This window comes from Nannobrachium achirus (assembly GCF_963921795.1).
Source record: "Nannobrachium achirus genome assembly, chromosome: 1".
NCBI classification, from domain to species: Eukaryota; Metazoa; Chordata; class Actinopteri; order Myctophiformes; family Myctophidae; genus Nannobrachium; species Nannobrachium achirus.
The window spans coordinates 21,479,057-21,503,936 of NC_137810.1; positions in this window are offsets into that span (position 1 = coordinate 21,479,057).

The window sequence follows — 24,880 nt, forward strand, 5'->3', positions numbered from 1 at the left end:
CATTGTTTTCTTTTCAATAGTAAACAAATCAACATAAAGTTTAAGTTTATAGAGGTTTCTAAAGTGACAATAAGGCCAAAAAAAACCATTGGCCAAATTGTCAAATATTAGAGGCAGAAATTGTGAAATTAGCTAATCTACATGCTATTTTCACAATAGAACCGTGTTATACAAAATGTAATGCCTCAACTCTTAGTGCTCGTCAGGGTGAGGGGTCCCCAGTTCAAATATGATAATTTTAGGGGTCGCTGCCTGAAAAGGTTGAAAACCACTGCATTAGGCCACAAAACCTTTTAAATGTGTGGGACCCCAATCTACACTAGACATATTTTACAAAATGTGTGCCGTTATTCTCTGAGTTACAGACCCGTAAGGGTCCATTTGGACCTCCCTCACGTTGTAAACCAAAGGTCTAAATGATGGGGTGTCTGACTTCTCATTTTGCTGCTTGTTTCAAAGCACTGTTTCCCTTAGCAATTCTGTTCCACAGCATCTACATAGGATGCCTCTCCGAGAATGTTCTCTGTTGAGAGTCAAGACCTGCAGAAGTGTGTTCTTCTAGGCATGAAGTGAGACCACCCCTCTTCAGAATGTGTGAGAGACGAGACAGAAGGATGCTAATGTCTTATTGATGGTGTGAGTCCTGGAGGGGCTGATTGATTATTCTTATTTAACTTGATGTGGTCATGATGACTCTATGGACACAAGCAAAGACAAGGCAATTGCCGAACCTGAGACCTCATTCATACCAGGGTTCAATCGTTATGTACGTAAGCTCATTTCACAAATGTGCTCATTCTTTATTTATAGCATGAACTGTGCTCTCTTCAAATTACCATCACCATCTCCTCATATGTGTAACTGTGAATGTTTTGAGCATGCAAATGAGCTCCACTGTCAACACCTTCATTAGCATGCGTCTCGACTCCATATAAATATGGCAAAATTGGGGCGCCCCAGTGGATCAATGGGGAAGCGGAAGTGCACGCTCTGGCCCGTGTTTGAGTCTGGCTTGAGGTATACTGCATGCCCCCCCTTATCTTCCACCGTTCGTGTATCCCGTTTGTGTATATATATATATGTTTTATCATGTGGATCCACATGGGAACAGTGTGGCTCCAATGTGGATCTTGGACTTCATGTTGCCAGCCTGTGACGTTAGTCATCTATGATCTCACTCATCCACAGTATGACATATCCTATATTTAAATTGCCTTGTGGGTGGTAGGTGGGGTGTTGGGCATCACAAATGTAACATGCAGACCTGCAACAAATACTGGTCAGCGGTCTGCCATCAGAATAGCCATACCAGGGGCCACATGCGCATCATTACTTTGCCACCTCTCTGTTTCTTTTGGTTTAGCCTCAGAAACCCAGGCTTCATTTGGCGATCAGAAGAAAATGAAACCTGGCCGATCGCGTTATGATCACTGTTGGAGGAAGTGTAGAATTTCCCTAATCAATCAGAGTGCAGAGAACGTCACACCACTGTTGACGTCATGACGCAGCAGCGTTCTCTGCGCTGAGCAGAGCAGCAGAGGGGGGAGGAGAACACATGCTATTGGTCGGAGACTTGCGGTGAGACTCGCCGCGCCCGCCCATCTGCCTACACGAACTGGTCCGCGTTAGCCTAGTGTGCTTTTGGTTGGGATTTTTCAACAGCCATAACTCCAGTTCCCAGCATGCTACAGGATCGGTTCACTTCCGGTTTTACCGAAACTCTGTCTACCTTCCCATTTTTGTGTACAAGGAGTCCAGCGGTAAAGACCAGAAGTCGATGAAATTGCAGTTTGTTCCCTAATTATTTATTTGCTCCTACCTCTATAACACCAGGTCAGGTATGTTAAAACACGGCAGCAGTGTTATAGCAGTGTTTAACACTTCAAATGACTGGAGAGACTCCAGTACCTTCTGTACGAGTCAGGATATTTGACCTTTCAACCCACGTATCTCACTCTGCATTATACAGGGATCTTCAGTTCCATTATTCCTAATCATCAGGGTTGTAATTTATAAAAAACCTATATACAACTTAAGTGAACAAAATGTGTGAAATTAGCTCCGGACGGACAGACAGATAAAAAGAAGTAACAAATGTAATCCTCAAGTAAAGGACCTTGACATTGCAATAAGCCTGAGTATAACACAACAGCATCAGCATCTTGTGTTTCATCATACTGTTTATGACAGCAGTTGACAGTAGATTTTATACAAATATAGCCTAAACATGAATTTAAAAAAATCCAGATTGATAATAATGGACTCAGAAAAGCAGAAAACAGTCACAAGCTCAGGTATTCAAATATTTTCCTTCACTGAGCAATTAACATAACAGTATTATGTTGTAGTATTTCCAAATAAAATTCATTTTATACAACCCAACCCACACAGTTGTTGTCAAAACAGTTTATTCTAAATTCACAAAACTCCCACCGTCATCATAGATTGATCAGACATTTTTGTCCACTAAATAAAAGCTTAGAACTTTTCATTTGATGTCTTTAATGACATTGGCTCGGGTCATGTTGTGAATATAGATGCATTGAAGTGGGTCAGGCAGTTGCACACATCTTTACCAATTAATTTCCAAAACGTTTCCAGAATATTTAACTGAGCTTGTAGATCGGCTATTTTTGGCTAAAGTTCTCAAAATATGGACGCTAAGTGGTTAATATAAAAAATTGAAAATAGTTTCTATTAAAGATTTGGAGGACCCCCTGCAGTTACTCTGATGACCCCCTAGGGGTCCCGGACCCCCTGTTGAAGACCCCTGATCTACAGCATACTAGAGTAATAGTCCTGACTCAGAAATGACGCACGCTCAGAAGTCCCATTATTGCCAAGAGCTACAATCACATGCTAATGAGTCCTTTGTACAGACAGGAACAGACGTTAATGAATGACTGCAGTGGCTTGTTTGTTAAAATAAAAATTGTCAGTGAACTGATTCCAGAGACAGAGACATGGACTCAGAGCGTGAGGCCTTATGACTCATGAATACTTGATTTCCTCTATTGTGGAAGTAAACTAATGAAAGTCTGGAGGACGGTTCCTCATCACAACTAGCACCATTTCTCTCCTTCCCTGCCATCGCGTCTCCATCTCTGTCACCTACTTCCTATCTCTCTTTGACCTCTCTCTCTCTCTCTCTCTACTCCCGTCTTATTTCTCTCTCTCTCTCTCTCTCCAGCCACTCCAACTCTCGTCTTTCGTGGCTTTCACATCTGTGTTGGCCCCGCTCCAATCTCCTCCTCGGTAATTGCCTCGTCCAAGAAACTTTCCAGAGTGGAGTGGAGTAGCATTGTGTGCTCCTATTGTGTACCGGCGACACAGATTGTTCACAAATGAGCTTGGAATGCATTCATTCAGTATGAAGTGATAAGGACCTGCTTTCAGGGGCAGACGAGCAAAGGACGAGAGAGATGGAGACTGAATAGACAAAGGATCTGAACAGGGGCGCGAAAGAGATACAGAGAGAGAGAGAGAGAGAGAGAGAGAGAGAGAGAGAGAGAGAGAGAGAGCAAAATGTGGAAACGAGAAAATAGAGGGAGATGAGGCAAAATGGGGAAGACACAGAGAAATGTGAAGACAGACTATAACACGGTACAGAGTATGTTTGAGCCAACAAAGTGGTTACGGACAGACATGAAATAATCAAGCTTAGACTGTCGTGGTAGCACCAATTATAATTTCCTCTATGAAAGCACTTCAGTCATTAGAAACATCTACAGTAGGCACCATGAACATCTTCAATCCCTCCCGTCTTGCAGAGCGAGGTCCGGTTGATTTGTCTGTTTAAAAACAGATTAAATTGCATTGCGAAAAGAAATAAAAATAAAAATGCCTTTAGTATAATTGCTTCTCCAACAGGGATATTGTGGCTGTCTTAAGATCACATTGAAGATAAATGGTCGTGTTGAAATACTTTGTTAAAGGGGATGGGGGGTGGGAGACCTTTTGCCTGTTTTTAGCATATAAAAAAAGAAGTTTTAGAACTCAATTTCCCAAAAGAGTCTCAGAGATTTTAGACCACTATTTACCATTATCATTTCGCTGAACTGTTTAATCATTGTGTATGTGAATATAGTGACATTCCAAATGAGCTCTGTTAACCCTGAACTGTTCAGGGGAATCCTCACCAGTATTTACTGCCTCTAAGCACAGTATCATAGAACTGTATACAAGTCCACACAGTAACACACCTGTCTGCAAAAACAGGAGGAGAAAAAAAAAGAGAAAAGAATGGTGAGTCAAATGGCACAAGAGAACTAATTATGGATGACCTACTTCTCACAAGTTTACGAACAAGACAAATAATAGTAAAATATGTCTGACTTTAATGAGATTTGACATTGGCATAGAATTCTTCCTTTTAAGCGTATAGACTTCCAATAGAAATTAGTGATTCGTCAACATTTTAGTTACCCTGAGGATCTGCAGTGACCAACCTCATTCATGATTTTCCACCCAGCCTTCATACTGCTAGCAGGCATAATTCCATCATAAAAAGTACAGTGTGATCCATGATTAACTCTTATACTGCTTTGAACGTTCCTGTTCGCCCCAATCCTCCAGGGACGTCTGTGCCAATACGCCCGTTCGTTCGTTTGATGTTTTTTATGGATTATGATAAAAGTCGTCCTTGCGCAACTTTTGAATGCATAATTGGTCGTCTGTGTCATTTTGAGGACAGCCGGAAACCTTTCATAAAAAAAAAAGTAAACAGACTGTCCTGGCTCCGCCTGCCCAGAGCGACTAGCTGCCAGGGGCGTCAATTGGGTATGGCAGGGGTATGCAGCTGCCATACCTTGACAGGGGGAAATAATAAAAATGTACTTTTCATCGTGCCTGTTGCTAAGGTATGGCAACATGACTGGTGTCTTCACCAGACACCAGTCATGTTGCCATACCTTAGCTTGTTCTGAACTGACGCCACTGCTAGCTGCTAGCAGCATTGAGGGACTATATTGTTTTATGCATCGGGCTGTTAGTAGAGAAAGAGAGAGAGAAACGTTGGTAAAAGCGATCATTTTGTCGGAAATCAGTTGTTTTATAGTATTAGTAGTATAGTAATTGTAGTAGGTAGTAGTATTTAGCAGTACTAGAATATTGAGATGTATTAGGCCAACTCAGCCTCAACTTGCTGGTATCATTCCGCCGAAGTGCGACCCAACCCCCCCTGACCGATAGAAATAAACTTTGTTAGAATTAGGATTACACAACCTACCCGTGTTGGTGACCCAGGACCAGCGCCCATGGTGGTGGTGGTCGTGATGATGACGATGATGATGATGATAATGATGATGAAGAAGAGAAAAAGATCACTGTAGCCATTGTTATTGAAGATAAAAAGATTGAAGAACGTAGGACGTCATCCGCTCCCGACCGGATCAAAAGCCCGAAATTGGAAGCGATCCCAGACTAAGATGGTGCCAGTCGCGAAGAACCGGGGTCCAAAAATGGATCAAGAGCCTCGTGATATTGTGGAAACCGATCCCGACGGAGCTCGACCCCCGTGTAGGATGGATCCCCCCGCCCGGGGGCTCACATCGCCGCAGCAGCAGAGACCCATGTACCGCCGCGAAAAGACGGACAAACTGGGCGATTTGGCCAATGAAGAATGGCTTCCGCGTAGAGACCCCTCGGAGAACAGAGGCCACGATTCTACTGTCCAAAGTAAGACTTCCAATCCAGTGCATGTATGTATTGTATAGTTGTATACTGTATATAGTTGTATACTGTGTGATAACAGAGCATCCGTGTGGAACTGGAAGCCTGGGATGGGGGGATGGTCAGTGGGTAACGGTTTTCCATTGCGACGTGTTGCCACTCCGACATTGGGATCCGGTCTAGAGCCCGCCTACTGCATCCGGCTATTTACACGTACACATACATGCAAGAAATGTTTCCGTATCCGGACCGGATCAGTAACTTGATCCAAGCAGTTAGGATCCACGTGCTTTGTTTGTTTTTGTCGCTACTCAGGACACACGTGGAGTTCCTATCACGCGCGTGCACGTACCGCGTGTAGTGTACGTGCACTGCACAGCCTACTAAGATTATTTGATGGGAATTTAGGATTTATTGGCTTAGTTTGTGTGTGCGTGCGTACGATGCGTGTGTGTGTGAGAGAGAGGGAGAGGTTTCTTTTTATCGTCATCATCATCATCATCATCAGTAGCTGATGATGTAGCTTTTCAGTTCAATTCAAAGGAGCTTTATTGGCATGAGAAAACATACGTTTACATTGCCAAAGCAAGTGTTACAAATAAAAACTGTTGAAAATGGGGAACATAGTTGGAGGGAGTACAGCTTTGTGTAAACAGAGCTATGTTGCATTGTGACATTTTATATAGGTATACAGGGTATAAAGGGAATTTCACTGTGACAGTAAATGCATGGTAACTATTTACTATAACTGCATTTTATGTTATATATGAACTTATTGTAAGTCATTTGCTAAATGTCAAAATTGTAAATTGATTTGTTTAGATATAAACTATTTGATATTTTCCTGGCTATGATTTTAGATGATGAGTCGACGATGATGATGAGCCTACTTCTTCATTTCCACATCGTGGTCGTCCAAGGACAAGGATAGGTAAAGAAAAAACAAACTTTTTTCTGTAAATCAGACTTAGCACCATGCACATGCTCACATAGACATCAAAGGGGGCTTGAGCCCCTGCCCTTTTATCCATCTGTAAAAAGTGCCCTCTCCAGACCATGAATGCTGTTTTTACATAATTACTATATATATATATATATATATATATATATATATTTGTGTGGTAAGCAGGAAGTGCATAGAATGTTAGAGAGGCAGGGGTTGACATTTCTAAAACGGCCTTTTGATGAAAATAGTAGGCCCCCAACCTCCACGCATTCTGCTGTGACGCGTTGTGAGCTTGAAGGTGTACTATTTTTCATGTATTTTATAGTAATTATGTATTTGTATAATTTACAGATCGACCATGGGCTCGTGTACGAGTCACACAAGGATGTGTGTGTGTGTGTGTGTGTGTGTGTGTGTGTGTGTGTGTGTGAGAGAGAGGGCGTCACGCATTCTGCTGTGACGCGTTGTGAGCTTGAAGGTGTACTATTTTTCATGTATTTTATAGTAATTATGTATTTGTATAATTTACAGATCGACCATGGGCTCGTGTACGAGTTCAGCAGACCCGGTGGAGCCCTTCCGGAGGAGCCTGGCTGGAGTGAAACAGAATGGAGCCCCAGGCCCTGTGCAGGCTGAATGACACACACGCACGCACGCACGCACGCACGCACGCACGCACACACACATATACACTCTGTAGACATGTAGTGTCACAGTGAGATAAAGAGAACCCTGAAAGCTGAAGCAGGATTCAGGCTGAAGCTCATGTCACTGTGTCAATGTTCTGCACTGCTCTTACTACTGCTCTTACTTCTCTTACACACTAAAAGTGTGTAAAAAGACACTTTTTCTTGTTTTTATTTTTTTGAATTTGTTTGTAAACAACCACTGATCATAGGTGTGATGTTACTGAAGCCAACAATAAAAGGCTAAAGAGAGATTTCTGCCTGAAAATGTATTCTTCACAAAAATGCATTTTTCTCAGCTTTATGTTCTCAAAGAGCTGTTTTTAGGCCACATTCTGCAGCTTCTAGCTAATGAACAGAACAAGATAAAAGCTCGAAATCTTTTTCTGTTGCAAAGTAGACATTCTATTCTACGTTGCCATATAATTGTTGTCTTTATAGTCGAAACCAAATTTCTCCAGTAGGCCTTCAAAGATGAGCGACAATTCTCAATTTAGCTGGCAGTGGATGGAGCTTTTTGTTCAATTCTGTGGCAGTAAAAGAGTTAAGTCCCAACATTGTTACCTTGGCCTACTGCTGCTGCAAGTTTAACTAGGCTTTCAAAATGGAGTAGCTAATATTGGTGATTGACCGATTCTATTTGTAAGGATGCTATTGATCTCTGTCTATTGGGTTGTCCTTTCTATTATGAAGTTTCACGCTCAGTGTTCTCATTGTCAGTAGCTTTTAATTAAAAAACTAAATGTTTTAGGCCTGCAAGTTTGAGGATTGGTCAAGCTTCACATTGATTGATTGATTGATTGATTGATTGATTGATTATTTTATTAGAAAAAATGGAGAACAGTACACGTATAGTCAATACAATTGAAATGTAGTACAGTACAAGTACAGTTAAACACCCTGCCTAAAAGGATCATCTCAAATAAGACTTTGTACGGTCTTTTTTCTTTTCTACATTGAAAGCCATCTGTATTTAATTCATGGACGTAATAAATAGCAAGCAAAAAGCAAAAAATCAAACCTCGGTTCGAAGTGAAGCGGTGAACCTTTATTCTATGTGTTCTAGAGTTATGAACTCTGTGATCTGTACATTCTTTATATTCTGAATGAATGAATGAATGTTTTTATCTGGAGGGCCGAATTGTCATGTGAAGCTTGACCAATCCTCAAAGTATCCAATCATCAGACCGGGACGGACACTACACACATACGTACGTACGGACGGACGGACGGACGGACGGACGGACGGACGGACGGACGGACGGACGGGACAGGACAGATAAAACCTATTCCTTCTGAACTGAAATGGCCATATATGGACATGGGACACACATTTTGCTTTTTGAAAAAGCCTATTCATTCTGGACTGATATTCTGGACGTACGAGACAGAAAAAACCTGTTCATTCTGGACTGGAGTGACCATATATGGACATGAGGTGACATACATTTTGTTTTTGAAAAAGCCTGTTCATTCTGGACTGAGATGACCATATATGGACATGAAACACACATTTTGTTTTTGAAAAAACCTGTTCATTCTGGACTGAAATGACCATATATGGGCGTGGGGGACACAAAGCCACTCATTGGAAGTGGTTTTCACCGCTTAAAAAAAAAACAAAAAAAACCTTCAATAATATCGCAGCTATAAAAACACTATATGTATTGTACAGTATCGGGAAAACAAGGGGTGGGGTTAAGGTAAGTGGTCCCCCATTACATCACCTGTCTATGGTAGAAGTGATAACTACCTCCTTCTCTGGCGTCCTGAAAGGTGAGTTTTCAGGGCAGTTTTGAAGGATGCCAGCGAGCTACATGTTTTAAGGGAGGTAGTCAAGGAATTCCATACCTGGGTGGCGGTGTTGTAGAAGGAGAATTTACCCATAGACTAATCCCCTCCCCTTTTACCATACACCCAACACTGTGGGTGTGGCTAACTTCAGCTGGGTCACCACCCACCAGACAACCAGGCATACTTAATGAACAGGTGGGTGTGGCCAAATAAAAACATAATTTTAACACTTTCTGTACACTTCTGTATATAATCATAATACCTGATGATTATGTTTTAGGGGGGGAAGAAATCATGGCACCACATCTTTAAGTACATTTTTTATTCCAGACTTTTGACCATTAGGGTAAAAATTAAAGGCACCCCAAATTCTCACACTAATAATCATTTACAGACACAATTGTAGGGCATAGGGATCTATTGATACCAGTGTCTGAAACCACTTTGGTCTAATTGGGTGTTTTTTTTATCTGATATTTTTGCCTAATGTTCAACTATTTCCGACAAGTGTCTGATAATAAAATGCCCAGAAAAGGTCACAACGCGTCGCATCGCGACACGTTGTGAGCTTGTAGATCGGCTATTTCCACTATCAATGTTCTTTTTTAAGTATAAAGTTGTCAAATATACCAGTAATTCTTCGTCATACCTGCCATGTGCAACTTCAAAAGCCTACAAGCCAAACAGAAATGTAATCGGCAACAACAAAAACACAATTAAATCGTTAATCGCAATTATTTGAGTGACAATAATCGCCATGTCATATCGTGACAGCCCTATGCACATTGCTTTTGTAAACTCTATAACAGTGGTTCTCAACCTTTTCAGGCCGCAACCCCCAAAATAATCATATTTGAACTGGGGACCCCCTACCCTGACGAGAACTAAGAGTTGAGGCATTACATTTGGTATATCACGGTCCTATTGTGAAAATAGCAGATCTACATGCTCACAATGCCTCGCGTTGCGAGGCGTTGTGAGCATGTAGATTGTAGATCGTCTATTTTCACAATTTCTGCCTCTAGTATTTGACAATAAAACACATGTTTAAAGGAGTAGTTCACCCCCAAAATGACTTTTTTCTATTGATTAGTCATGCCATGGAGAGTAGAGTTCAATAATATTTTTTGGTTTTTGTCACATTCCTAAGAAAAAAATTTGATTCGAGTAAATTTACCCCCATTGATTCCGGATGGTGACCCGTTTCGAAACGGGTCACCATCCGGAATGAATGGGGGTAAATTTATTGTTATCACATTTTTGTCTTAGGAATGTGACAAAAACCAAAAAAAAATATTGAACTCTAGTCTCCATGGCATGACTAATCAATAGAAAAAAAGTCATTTTGGGGGTGAACTACTCCTTTAACTTGTCATTTTAGAGGTATTAAAAAGTCTTTAAATTATCACTTTAGAAATGTGCATATACACTCTATACACTCTTGTTTACTGTTGAGTGAGAAAACAATGTTGCACATTAAGTTAATCATCTGGGGACCCCCCAAAATAATGTGGGGACCCCCCTAGGGGTCCCGACCCACAGGTTGAGAACCACTGCTCTATAACAGGCCATTGTGAACTATATCTGCGCTTTTGCTAGTTCCAGACCGAGGGCGATGCTTTCAAGGGCTTTTGCACAGTGGAGATGACATAATGCCTGCACAGCTGGAGTCAAGTCAAATTACCATCATCAGCTTCCCACCTGCACCCTTCTCTAGGAGGCAGAGCATTTATGGCCTGATTTCTCCCTCTTATGTCTAGGAACAATTACCCATTCAAAGCACCTTTCACTTCACTCACTCTTGACATTCATGCTCAGGAATTATTATAAAGTATAATATCTTGTTTTCCTCTCTCTCACTTACATGTTCTGCCTATCACACACACACACACACACACACACACACACACACACACACACACACACACACACACACACACACACACACACACACACACATATATAACAGTATGGTAGCCTATACATTCAATGGAAATTGAATGTATAGGCTTCCAAGTTCTGAAGGCGATTTAGACATGCATACACTATCCCAATTTAACTGTAAAAATAGACCCTTACGGTTTTTACATCAGAGTTCAAAACCTTGCTCAAGGACACCTCAACTCAATTGAAATTGATGTTGTTTGTATGTCCCTCATTAAACTGTATTCAGGACAGTCATGTCTACAGTTCACAGTAATAGCTGGCACTGGCCTGGTCAAAACTGGAAAATAAGACATGATTTAGTTGGACTTCAGCCCACTGACCATCCAAAATTGGCCTTGAGCCTCAGCATTAACCGTAAGCTACAGCAGTGGTGTTCAAACTGCTTGGCACACAGTGGCACACCTGTAACCATAGAAGTGTCTATCACATCTACAAGCTCACAGCATACTGCCATGCTCTGTGAGCTTGTAGATCAGCTATTTTCAAAAAAGATTTTTTTATTTGTGTGAGGGAAGAAATGCTGTATAACTTTTTGTATAGTATTGCAATAATAATGTGTGGTTGTCATAATTTGGCAAATTAGCATAATACTAATTTGCAGTAATTTGCATAACGGTATCAAGTATTACTTTGGATTCGCCTACTCTGCCAACAATCCTGTCTGGAAATCAGCCTGGAAACTGTGCTTGCAGCCCCTAAAACCCTAGGGCCGGCCTGCTCAGCATCCACAGACTGTATTCTCCCTATTAATATCATAAGCAACTGTTCTCATGCTTAAAAAACTGATGGGTGTCCTTGTATTAGTAGCAGCAAAATAGATACCGGTCATCTTGGTTTCAGAGAAATGTGTTTATTCAACGAGAAACATCAGAGTGCTGGACAGTAAATCTCTTTTAAAAACAATACACTATAAACTATCTGGCTTCAATATTTCAATTTGACCAACTGTATGACACAGTGAATGAATACCCCCCAAAAGTATACCTAAAAGTTAATAGTTTTTGGACATCACAATTATTTCATTTTACATGGCTTACTTGCTTTTCTATATAGATTAACCCTTATTTTTTTTTTAACTAAAAATAAATACAGAGTATTAGGGTTTTAGCTGACTTCAGATAAATGCAACAAACTATATCAAATCCTGTTGTCCATTTGTCAAAAATAAGAAAAAGCCAAACAGCACTGCACTACACTTTCAGACAGGGGGCAGTTGAGGCACCCTATAGGCTAAATCTTCTTTCAAATGGGAGGCGGTTGAGGGGTGCGCTGAGAAGGTGAGGAGCGGAGAGGCAGGCGGGCGTGGTCCTGTGAAATTCTCGCGTGCGTGCTCGTTCGTGCACATGCTCGCGGGCGGCAAGACCTGGATTGTCGCCATCTTTGTGAAATACCGCCAGCCGTTTACTCGTGGAGTGATTGTGTTTCACCGCAGTGTGATCCCCGCTGATCCAAACGAGAAACGGCGGCATCAACCACCGTCCGTCTGAAGGGTGCATATCGCTATTCCGAGGTGCCGTTGTTTCGAGGTCCCAGTTGTCCGAGGCTAATCTGCTGACGCTGGTGAATGCTAACCCTAAGCCTAAACCTAACCCTAACCCTAACCGGACTACTGGGACGTCGAAATAACGGGACCTCGGAATATCAAGATTTTGAAAGCGCCTTTTCAGCGCCTTTCAGCGGGCATTCGCACTTAGATCTGCGGGATCACACCGTGGTGGAGACACAACCTCAATCCCTCGGTGAGTAAATGCCGGGCGATATTTTCAAAGATGACCACAATACAGAATTTCACGGGACCGCGCCCGCCTGACTCTCCACCCTTCAACTTCTCTGCACGTCCCAAATGATCGCCCGCCTCTCATTGAAAATGAATTAGGCCTACTAGTGCCAGACGTGTCTCAAAACATGGCTGGTATTGGCTTGGTTGAAATGGGGGGAAAAAACACTCAGGCTTGAGGGAACACATTTTTTGTCTTCATTGCATTTTCATTGGCACCGACTACAATTTGAAGGCACTAGTTGTGGTGGGTAACTCATCTGATGGCCCAGGGGCGTAGACTCACTTTTATTCCTGTGGGTTATTTTCATATCAAAGGGGCTCCTGATTAACCTTTTATTAATATTTCTTCAAATATTGAATTTAAATTCAATATTAGTGCCTATAATATATATATATATATATATATATATATATATATATAAATATATATATATTATATGTGTTACAGTCAGTTTGGGTAACTCAGTGAGATTGGGGTAAGAGCGCTCGTTTTGTCGTTCACCACACACCCCTAACACCACCTGGATCAATTCACCTTGATAGTCTCTTATCAGCTCACCTGTGTAATTCTGCTTAGTCACCATGAGATGGCAACAACAGCCATTCACTGGTGCAGTCGCTGATGTCAATCGTTTGCGACACCTCTCGTTGTTTGTCTACTAGCCCAGCTTGGCTGTGTTTAGCCATTAGCTTACTATGCCTAACCCTAACCCTAACCTCCGTGGGGTGAGGCGTTATCATTCCTGCCGAGTCCGACGCTACGTTGTCGTTGTTGTGGATCAAAGCGACCGCTTGTTCCGCCCCGCGCTGCACGACGAGCGCTCCTGTTCTCAATTTCACTGAAACTAAAAAAAAAAAAAAAAACGTGACATATATATATATATTACAGTGGAACAGCCAAAAGAAGATGGCCTAGAGAGCACAATGCGCAAGTTGGCTCCTCGAGTGCAGTTTTGTTATGCTTTGTTTCCTTACTGTATTATTGTCATGGATGGTGTAACTAAGTTGTGACACTTTAAGTGACAATTGGAAATGTACTTGATGTAAATATAATTTGAATAGTCTTCTCCCAGCCCCTGTTCTGTTATTTTACTCAACCAAGCAACCAACGGATGCCTTGCATCAGCCATTTAATCCGTTCATTAATTATACATGATGCTTCCGGAATTATAATAATTGTTTACCAATTGGAAACCACCTTGGGCGCAATTAATCTTTTTAAGATGCCAATACAGTAACAATGCCAACGCAGAATCCCCCCACGTCGCGCCACTCAATAAAATGCCACTAATTTATTCAGCGGTGAAATTAATGCTCGCCCATATTGCTGATCGCAACATTGCACACATCTCCTAAGGTGTCAACGGTATCCCATAGCACCTAGACATAGCGGATGAGAGAAAGGGAAAGAGAGAGAGAGAGAGAGAGAGAGAGAGAGAGAGAGAGAGAGAGGCTGTGTAGACTAGAGGATAAAGAGAGAGTAAATGGAGATGGAAATAGAGGGAGGTTTTAACAGAGATAATACCCTTTCTCAGAGGGCACATACAGTATTAAGACTGTATAGGGTACCCACTGAGAAAGGTTAAGGGTAGAAGGAGACAGGAGTGTATTACAGCCTGATTGCAATTCACAATGCAGTAGCCATACGATGGTGTCCCACGCCGAAAATGTAATCTACAAGCTTGCGGTGCAACACGTTGAGAGAGTGTCGATCTGCTATATGTTCAGCGTGGGACAGCGGCGTGCAACAAGGTAGGCCTATACATTTGGCTCCATAGGTGACGCTTCTATACATCAGGAGATGATGATGCCAATAGGGTAATGCTAGAAGTCACACCAGCTCAGTGTTAGCATAACTGTGTCTATATCAATTATTGTAGATAATTGCACGGCTTGGCAAGAGGAGGAACCAGAGACAGGGAGACAGAGAGAGAGAGAGAGAGAGAGAGAGAGAGAGAGAGAGAGAGAGAGAGAGAGAGAGAGAGAGAGACGGAGACAGAGAGAAAGAGAAAGAGAGACAGACAGACAGACAGACAGACAGACAGACAGACAGAGACAGAGACAGACAGGGATAGATCAGCACTTGTCAATACCACCCAGCGGTAGTGTGCGATTGGCTGTCCCTGGGGAACACGGCTTGCTGAGTGGCCAATGACTGTCCAGTGGGTCGATGATTCTGTAGCAGCCATGTAGTGAGTGAGTGACAGTGCGTGTGTGTGTTGCGTATGTGTGTGTTTGAGTGACAGCGTGGGCTTACTCCCACTGTTAACTCACACACTCTCACCCCCTTACACGCATCGATCGCTCAGAAGGACCCTCAATGCATTCCAAAGAGGGGTCTGAGCCAGCTAGTTCACACGGTTCACACCAGCCCATGCCTGCTTCATTACAAGATGGGGCATGGAGTGTGCGCGGTGCTTGGATGTTTTCAGCTGACGGTTAGAAAAAGAAGGTGGATGCTGGCTTGATCCGCGGGAGACATGTGATGATCGAATCCTTGGGCAAATTAAGTTTCTTGTTGTGAAGTCACAAGGCTACCATGATTCCACAATTCTGTGCCCCCCCGCCCTCTCAAAAAGAGAATATAATAGGGTAGACACTGCATATTCATGTGTTTAAGTATATTTATTCAGCATGTGTCTGGTGCCATAGGGGCACCAGACCCTGTTTTTCTGAGTACAAAGGAGAATGTTAACACTGTAGGGCAGATGGTGGAATCTACAGTGAGTAGCTGGAGCCTTATGCCAAAATAAGCCTTATTATTTTGCATTAGCACAGAGGTTTAGCTTGGCATGTACCGGTACATTCATGGATTGAGTCTGTTTCTTTGTAGGTGTACATATTTAGATAGAGACAGGAATAATTCTTTACTGATTGTGTAAATGATCACTGATATGTGTTAATGGGCAGCAGGAGGTAGAATGTCTGTCTTGGATACAGAAGGTTCCCAGTTCGATCATCCTCCTAGGCATCGAAGTGTCCTTGAGCAAGACACTGAACGCATAACTGCTCCCGATGAGCTGCAGGTTGGGGCCTTGCATGTTGTTTCCTCCGCTGTCGGTGTGTGGATGTGTGTGCATGTGAATGGTTGAATGTGAAATACATTTATAAAAACATACGCTTTGGAGAAAGGCGCTATATAAATGCAGTCCATTTACCATTTCCATTCGTTTGACAGGCCTAGGCCAACATGTACAGTACTAGTGACACATATAATCACATTAATATACTGTACATCAACAGCATAATCGCAGGCGCAATTGTGTGTAAAGCCTCTTTCGCTTATGAACTCAGTGTCAGATGTGTACTCACATAATAACTATAATATTACTTTAGCTCCTTCCACTTAACAGCATGAGGTAGACATGCAATGATAACATGCAATCTTTGTTATTTATTTCCTTCAACAGAACATGAAAGATAAATAAAATGAGAAATGCATAGGAATTGAGCTGCTTGACAGTCTCCCGTCGATGCACCAGTGCACAACAAACCACTAAGACTATGTAAATAAAGATCAATCAAACCATGATTTAATTTGTATGTGTATTTCACCGTCCGTGGCCAAATAAAAATCATTTTGGGGGTCCTTCACATGAAAAGGTTTGAGAAGAACAGACTAACTGAGCTCCAGTTAAGTGAAAAGGACATTTTCTTTGACGATGGCTGGCCAGATTGCTGACATAGAAACATAGGTTTTTCAAAAAACCTTAGAAGGATTCAAAAGACACTTATAGAATCGGGTCAAAATTCTAATTTTCACGATTTTTCAAAAATAGCAGATCTACAAGCTCACAGCGCGGCACAGTAGTTAAAGCATAAAATAGTGATACACAATAGTGTGTACCCGTTCTAAATGGGTGCATAGGTGGGATAAAGGAATACAGAAGGGGGAGTTGATATTCATAAAAATAAACGTAACTCTGCCACCACGCACTGCATCACTTTGGTGCTGTATCCAAAAAACGATTCAACAAATCGAACCATGGAGGGTTGCACTCAGAAATACAGTCACGACTGATGAAGGCTGGATAGACGAAACATTTGTCATTCTTGTCAATATATGAGGCATATGGAACAATACACATTATGGACTTTTATTTCTGAGTGCGACCCTCCATTGTTAGGTTTATAAAAATAAAGACATGAAAAGTGTTCATATTACACTATCAATATCTACAGTAAAGAGATTAAAACCGCCGTACGTTAAAATATGAACAATGCCCTTTTCCGTCATAGTGATGTTGACAACGAGGTACAACCTGTTTTTATTCAAAACAAGACATCTGAGCCAGGCAAATAACATTGGTCTCTACTGTGTGTACAGTCGGCTGTGAGCGAGTGAGGACACACACAAGTATGTTATATCTTCTTATCTACATTACTACGGTAGGAAAGAGGCATCATTTGTGTTTTACTGTAACAACGTTTCGCTTATGAGCCATTGATTGTGGAAGTTTGATATCAGAATATTTCTATAACTGCTTTGACCACTGTTTTTGCTCACCTGGTGCATTCATACCGCTTTAGGTTGAATCAGACATTACAGCAACTTAACTTAATGGAGCTGGAAGTGTCAAGGCTGTTGCATGTTAGGTCCTACTGAGTTGGATATTCTCACATGCTGTACAGCCCTACCGGTTCATCTCTAGATAACTTAAAGGTTGAAGTGCATTTGTTCATATACATAAAAAAGATCATGCGCATATGGACACAAACAAAAGTGCATGCTCACTCACATACAAATCCCACACTAAACCATGTTTTTTTAAAACTTTTTCTATCAACGGTCAGCAGTATTGGCAGAGACCCTGGATCTAAACAAGTAAGCAAGGAGCAAGGGTTGTTGAAGACGGAGGGAAGAGGGGTGAAAAGTTGGAAAGAGAGGGAGAGATGGAGTAGAAATGCTGTCCAAAGTCCATTTATATTTGCCAGGCTAGAGAAATGGTCTTGAGAAGAACGAGATGAGAGGGAAGGCTTAGAGGCAAGGAGTGAGAGAATGGGTGCAATGACATGGGGAGGGATCAGTAGTAAGGACGAGTTCAGACTTATAGGAGGAAAGGAGCAAGGGAAGAAAAAATAAGAGTATATTTCATGCCTTCTTGGGATGAGGCTACATGTGCCAAGCGGTAGCTAAGCTTGCTTGACCTCCAAGGATTGTATTTTTTGCAGCCTTGACATCTACAGTGTTCAGTTTCACGTTTTGTTCCGTTTTTGTTTTTCAGTGTCTTCAATTTTGAAAGTGATGTGAACTGCGAATGAGTCTAACAGTTAAATTGAGAAAAAGAAAGAACTCATCAGCATTTGCTTTGTATGTCTTACTATACTAATCTAATAACAGTAAGACTCCCTAATCGGAAGATAAGCGACCATCAGGTCGCATGTAAAAATCTGCCTGATGGTGGCACTAAATGGGATAGATCCATGTTGATGACATGACTGTAGACATACTGTGTATCGCTTTGAGTGATTTTAGGGCCAAATGTGTATAGGAGCAGTATCCAAAAATGTGTTTGAAAGAATTGGCCTGATGCCTGACGGTCGCAACTAGCACTACTACTGTAGTCATTTAATGTAGACTTGACATTTTACAGTAGCAAATAGTATCCTAATAACAAATAAAATACTTGTTTTGTCCTTTACTCTGAAAGCTGTTAAAGGAAAACATTAATTAGGGCTGTTAAATTAACTTGAAAGCGATTTTTCAAAATTGTTAAAATAAAAATGAAGTCAAACTAGAACGTGCACTCAGTAGAGGACACATTTCCACCAGGAGGCATGGTCTCCTCAATTCTACTCCCTCCATCTTTCAGGGCAATGGGGGAAGGAATATATCATAAATCACTGTTATGAAATCTTTATGCTGCAACCAGAGTAGACGGGCTATATGGAGACAAATCGTTGGACAATGACCGCATCAAAAAGCAGTGTGGCATGTGGTCATCACTAGGACAAACATTGTGTGGCATGACACGTTACAATCGCAATATGTGTCACAGTAGTGTCAATGTAATCTGCAAAGTGTGTTTATTCATTGAAGTTCAGTCGATTGCACATGAAAATGGCAATGGCATGCATGTAGAATGAAATGTACTATCTGAGAGGTGGAAGACGGTCAGACCATAGTGTCAGGAATTCTTTACACTGTACTATGGGATAGCCCAGTGGTTCTCAACCTTTTCAGGCCACGACCCCCAAAATAATCTTATTTTAACTGGGGACCCCTCCACCCTAAGAGCAATAAGAGTTGAGGCATTACATTTTGTATAACATGGTTCTATTGTGAAAATAGTAGATCTGCGTTGTGAGGCGTTGTGAGCATGTAGATCGGCTATTTTCACAATTTCTGCCTCTAATATTTGACAATTTGGCTAATGTTTAATTTGTCATTTTTAGAGGCACCCCTATACACTTAAACGTAATGTTAGTTTGTTTACTGTTGAGTGAGAAAACAATGTTGCACATTAAGTTAATCATCTGGGGACCCCCCCAAATAATTTGGGGACCCTTCTGGGGGTCCCAACCCACAGGTTGAGAACCACTGGGATAGCCTACCTGAATAATGTCTTGAGGACATTGTCCCTGGCACAACTGGCGCTGTCTGACTCTCCCTGGCCATGTAACTTTGCAGGACCTCAGTGGGAGGCTTTTGCCCAGATGACGGATAGTTGTTGGTGGCAGATTTTTCAGAATGCCGGGTACGGTGGTGGCAGACGGGCAGTTGGGAGAAGATGAAATGCCGCCAGGTGTTTTGCTCTTGTCAGCCACAGCTGGAGCTGATGAACCCTGTGGTTTGGCCCCGTTCCTGTCTCACTGCAAGGAGCAGAATCCAGCGGTCAAGCAGCGTCATACAGGAATGGCAGTGGTGTAAAGTAACTGGGTACATTTACTCAAGTACTGTACTTAAAGGAGTAGTTCACCCCCAAAAAGATTTGTTTTTGTATTGATAAGTAATTTTTTGTATTCATGCATTTGGGTCAGAATCAATGGGGGTAAATTTAAGGTCAAGGGTCAAGTAAATTTACCCCCATTGATTCTCACCCAAATGTATATTTGGGTCCCCATCCAGGGCCTTGTATTTGGGTCCCCATCCAGGGCCTTGTATTTGGGTCCCCATCCAGGCCCATGCATTTGGGTCCCCATTCAGAATCAATGGGGGTAAATTTACTATAATATATTTTTTTTGTCTTAGGAATGCGACAAATACAAAAAGATATTATTGAACTCAAGTCTCCATGGCATGACTATCGGTAATCAATAGGAAAAAAAAGTCATTTTGGAGGTGAACTACTCCTTTAAGTACAATATTGAGGTATTTGTACTTTACTGGAGTAGTTACAATTTCCAATAATTAATACTTCTACTCCACTACATCTCGGATCCAAATGTTGTATTTTTACTCCGCTACAATTATTTGAAAACTTTAGTTACTAATTACTTTGTAGATTTTGATTATTATTACAAAACATACATTGACCACTTCAGTCCTATATTATTCATTTCTGCCATTTGAAAATTGTTGTGAGCTTGTAGATCTGCTATTTTCAAAAGATTTTAATGCTTTGAAAGGTGTGAAGTGGAACATTCTGCATAGTGAGTACTTTTACTTTTGGTACTTTTACTCAATTACATTTTGAATTCCGGACGTTTATTTCTATATTGAAGTATTGATACTTGTACTTAGAAAGTAGAAAATGTGAGTACTTCCATCACTGATGAATGTAAAGGAAAAATCACACTTGTGTGAACTGAGCGGTGGAGGCTGCGTGTGTGTGCGTGCGTGCGTGAGTATGTGCGTGTGTGTGTGTGTGTGTGTGTGTGTGTGTGTGTGTGTGTGTGTGTGTGTGTGTCTTAACATGTGTGGTCAGAAAAGGTACTGCAGGCTACATACAGACAGACAGACAGACAGACACGGACGCATACATACCCACACACACGGCCACGTATAGGAGACGGTGTGACCACCGCTCAAAAATGTTCAAACGTGGGGACACAAGCAAGTGCTGCTATATTATACTACAACTAGATTCTCATGAATATTCATGACTTTGCGGTGGGTGGGGTCGGTGGGGGTGAACATGCTGGTTGGCATGGGCTGTGCTAATTTATTTTCTTCTTTTTCTGGCATGTCAGTTGTCAGACCAAAATGAGAAAATCACTATTAATGAATATGTATCAAGTGGATGAGGATAATTATACATATTCAATTGCTGATATATCTTACAATAGAGCCAGTGACAAATGACAAATGGATTATTTTCTCTAACCAGATCTACAAACATCATGAAAGACGTTCCCTAACTAATGGTTCTGCTAGCACTTGATAAATCATAAAGTCTTGAGCCATGTTCACATTCTCTTATGAGTGACATTCACTTGCTTCTTTTCCTACAGTATGCAATGCATACTAGAGGATGCTTTCTGTCTTATACCTTTTCCTACAGTATGCAATGCATACTAGAGGATGCTTTCTGTCTTATACCTTTTCCTACAGTATGCAATGCATACTAGAGGATGCTTTCTGTCTTATACCTTTTCCTACAGTATGCAATGCATACTAGAGGATGCTTTCTGTCTTATACCTTTTCCTACAGTATGCATACTAGAGGATGCTTTCTGTCTTATACCAGTTGCTCTGGATTCAGAGGTGCTAGTAATACTTTCCTCACCCAACTGACCTTGTCTCTGTCGATCCTAAGCTTTCTATTCATTCTTCTTTATGTAGCTGTCCAATGTGTACAGCAAATCCTCCACCTGACCTACTACCTGAACACGCATGCACGCACGCACGCACGCACGCACGCACGCACACACGCACGCACGCACACAGGCAGTTGCACATGGTCGGAACACAGATACAGTTGATTGGTTCTTGTCCACTGAACCGGTAGGTTAGAGTTGGAGAACTTCATTACTGTTGGTTTCGATACCATGTCTTGTGAAACAGTGAAAATACAGCCTGAAGCCTTTCCACTGTGACAAAACAAACACATGGGTACACCCACAAACATTCCATAAAAGGTACAAGATATTCCCACCTCTTTAATACATTCATAAAGTTGTAAAATATTATAGCACATTACCTGCACTAGTGGATGTGTTGGAAATTGACACCTTATTTGAGAGGTCACACATGATGCATCTGCCCACCAAGAGCATAATATAACACTGTAGATATGGATAATGTTGTAGTAGTACAGAATATCACTTAGTCTTGGTTAGATCATATCCTGCAATTTGAAATATGTTGGACCGCAGAGCACATGGATGATAACTGTTACAGATCACAGTGCCCTGAAAGAGAGGATTGTGAATATGAATGGAAGCCTATGGGTGTTTTCCCTGTCAGGATATGTATACCAATCTAGCAAGGTGCCATCTGTCCAGTGATGTATATCGGACCAGTTACCTATACTGTATATGGAGACCCCTGGTGGTACCCATATATGGAGATCCATGTACTGTATATGGAGATATGCTGTGACAGCCCAAACATGCTTACTCAGTTATTCGTTATGTGAAAGTCCTATGACGTCTATGACATGATCTGACATCATACATACAATCCCTTTAATGCCCATACATGGAGATCCCCGTCTGTAGAACCAGCCACACAGTTATGGGCTGTCTTGGCCATCAGTCTTGGCCATATATGGATTCTGTTAGTGGCCTATGTGGCCTCCATATATGGGCATTCCCATATGAAGTCCTGTTAGATATGGGCTTAATATTGATGACATGAGGGAACTCCATATATGGGCATAAAAGAGATTCTGTTAGTGTGGTTCCCCTGACATAACAGTGATGTCAGAAATTGTGGTGAAATTTGGAGATAACTGACATCACTGATACTGCCGCCTGTACTGCGCATGCGTAGACGCCATGGTAACAGCCGCATGCTGAAACAGTGCCCAAATTTGGTGTTGACTGACATCACTGATACGTCTGGGTTCTCCAACATTTCTTCTGAGACTCCTACATTCAATCCCTCATATACTGTGCACACGTTAGCATTCACCAGTGCCGGCAGGTTAGCAATTTCACCAGGTTAGCATTCACCAGCGTTGAACTAATGTGACGTCGAACAAATGCTACGTCGCAATATCCACATGCTCCCACCACTTCCAATTTCTATCTCTCTTCTCGTGCTATCTCTCTCGACCTAGACTGCCACCACTGCACAGTAAAATGCTCAGTGTTAATTCATCAATGTGTAACTCTCCGATCCGAGTTAAATGAACATTGTGGCTTTTACAGTGTGTGTGTGTGTGTGTGTGTGTGTGTGTGTGTGTGCGCGCGTGTGTGTGCGTGTGCGTGTGTGTGTGTGTGTGTGTGTGTGTGTGTGTGTGTGTGTGCGCGCGCGCGCGCGCGTGCGCGTGTGTGTGTGCGTGTGTGTGTGTGTGTGTGTGTGTGTGTGTGTGTGTGTGTGTGTGTGTGTGTGTGTGTGTGTGTGTGTGCACTCTCCCGGCTGAATGTCTCTAACCTCCATCTCCACTCCCTGCTTTTCTTCCTCCCAATGTCCCTCTTTCCCCCCGTCCAACAGGGATGCAATTACCAGCTTGTTTTGGCTTCAGCACCTCCCTCCTTCATTTGAAAGAGAGAGAGAGAGAGAGAGAGAGAGAGAGAGAGAGAGAGAGAGAGAGAGAGAGAGAGAGAGAGAGAGAGAAATATCATGAAATATCAAAGTGAATGTGTGATGAAGAGATGAACTTAGAGTTTATACTGTATGTGGGGCAAAGGGAGGCAAATACATGCACATATACAATATGCATGAGCACATGCACACACTCACACACCCACAGACAGGCATCTGTGTACCCTACGCCCTCCCTCTACAGGCCATGTCATTGCTGGCGTATAGAGGTGATTGTGATTGACACGTGTAAAGCTGCCAGTCATGTTTGTCTGGCTCTAACCGCTGTTGACACAACCTTGAATGACAAGGAGAATTGGATTTATCGTCTCCATGTAGACGCGTTAATATAAGGCAGGGTATAATAACTTGACGTGGATCTCTCATTGCATTCAGTAGTTGATCTATAATGTCAGTCATATGGTGTATTTGGGAAAGGTATCAAGCGCAGTTCAACCGCCATTGACGTCCTTTGAAAGCTTAATATTTCAAAAATATATACACAAGTTTCCTACGTCCCATCTTGCTTTGCGCAGAAGGTGTGCGGCAGTTCCGGCGTCGCAGGCGAATGTGATCTTCAAGCTCACAACGGCTACAACTGCGACGCGACGTGAGCTTGTCTGCTGTTCTCCGGATGTGTCTGCTACAGTAAATTCTCACTCAAACAAACTAAAAAAAAAACAACTAAAAAGGTGGAAATAATATGGGGAGATATACTTCCTTGGCCTACTGTACTGGCAGAATGCACAATACATGAAATGTGGGGCTGAGCGGAGCTACAGTATTTGCAAGATTAATCTCGGACTGACAGATTCATAGACTTACAATAGGCTACAGACAGACCCTCTTCTAAACAGCTTTGCCCCTAGGAGTAACAATAATACAATTCACATTACAGTAACTAGACCGGTGCCCAATAGTAACTACAAAGGACCGTTACAGACGCACGCACGTGCACACGCACGCACGGTCGCACGCACCGATTTGCGTATTAATAGTCAGATAAAGAGAATAGAGTCAATATGGGTTTTATTTGTGTATGACCGGAAGTGTTTTTTGTGTGGTGTGACTTGACGGTCCACTACTCTGGAAGTAAGACAAGAAGACCCACTGACAGTTTAGCACCTTTCAAAACTCAGGTGATCTTTTGTTCACTGTTATATACTGTAAAGGTAAAGACCACTTGAAACACACATATCGTCGTTGTCGGGTGGAAACCCTGTATGTCCAAAACCATTCGTTTTGCATTTATCATTTTAAAAATGATTTAAAATAGTGAAAACAGCCGATCTGCTGTTTTCACTAGTTTTGTGCGACAGCCTTGAATGATGATGCAGGGCTTTACTTGCGAAAAAACCTACAAATTTGAAACTTGGAGATACAAGGTTTCTGTCCGACAGTGACGATATATAATATCACCTTCT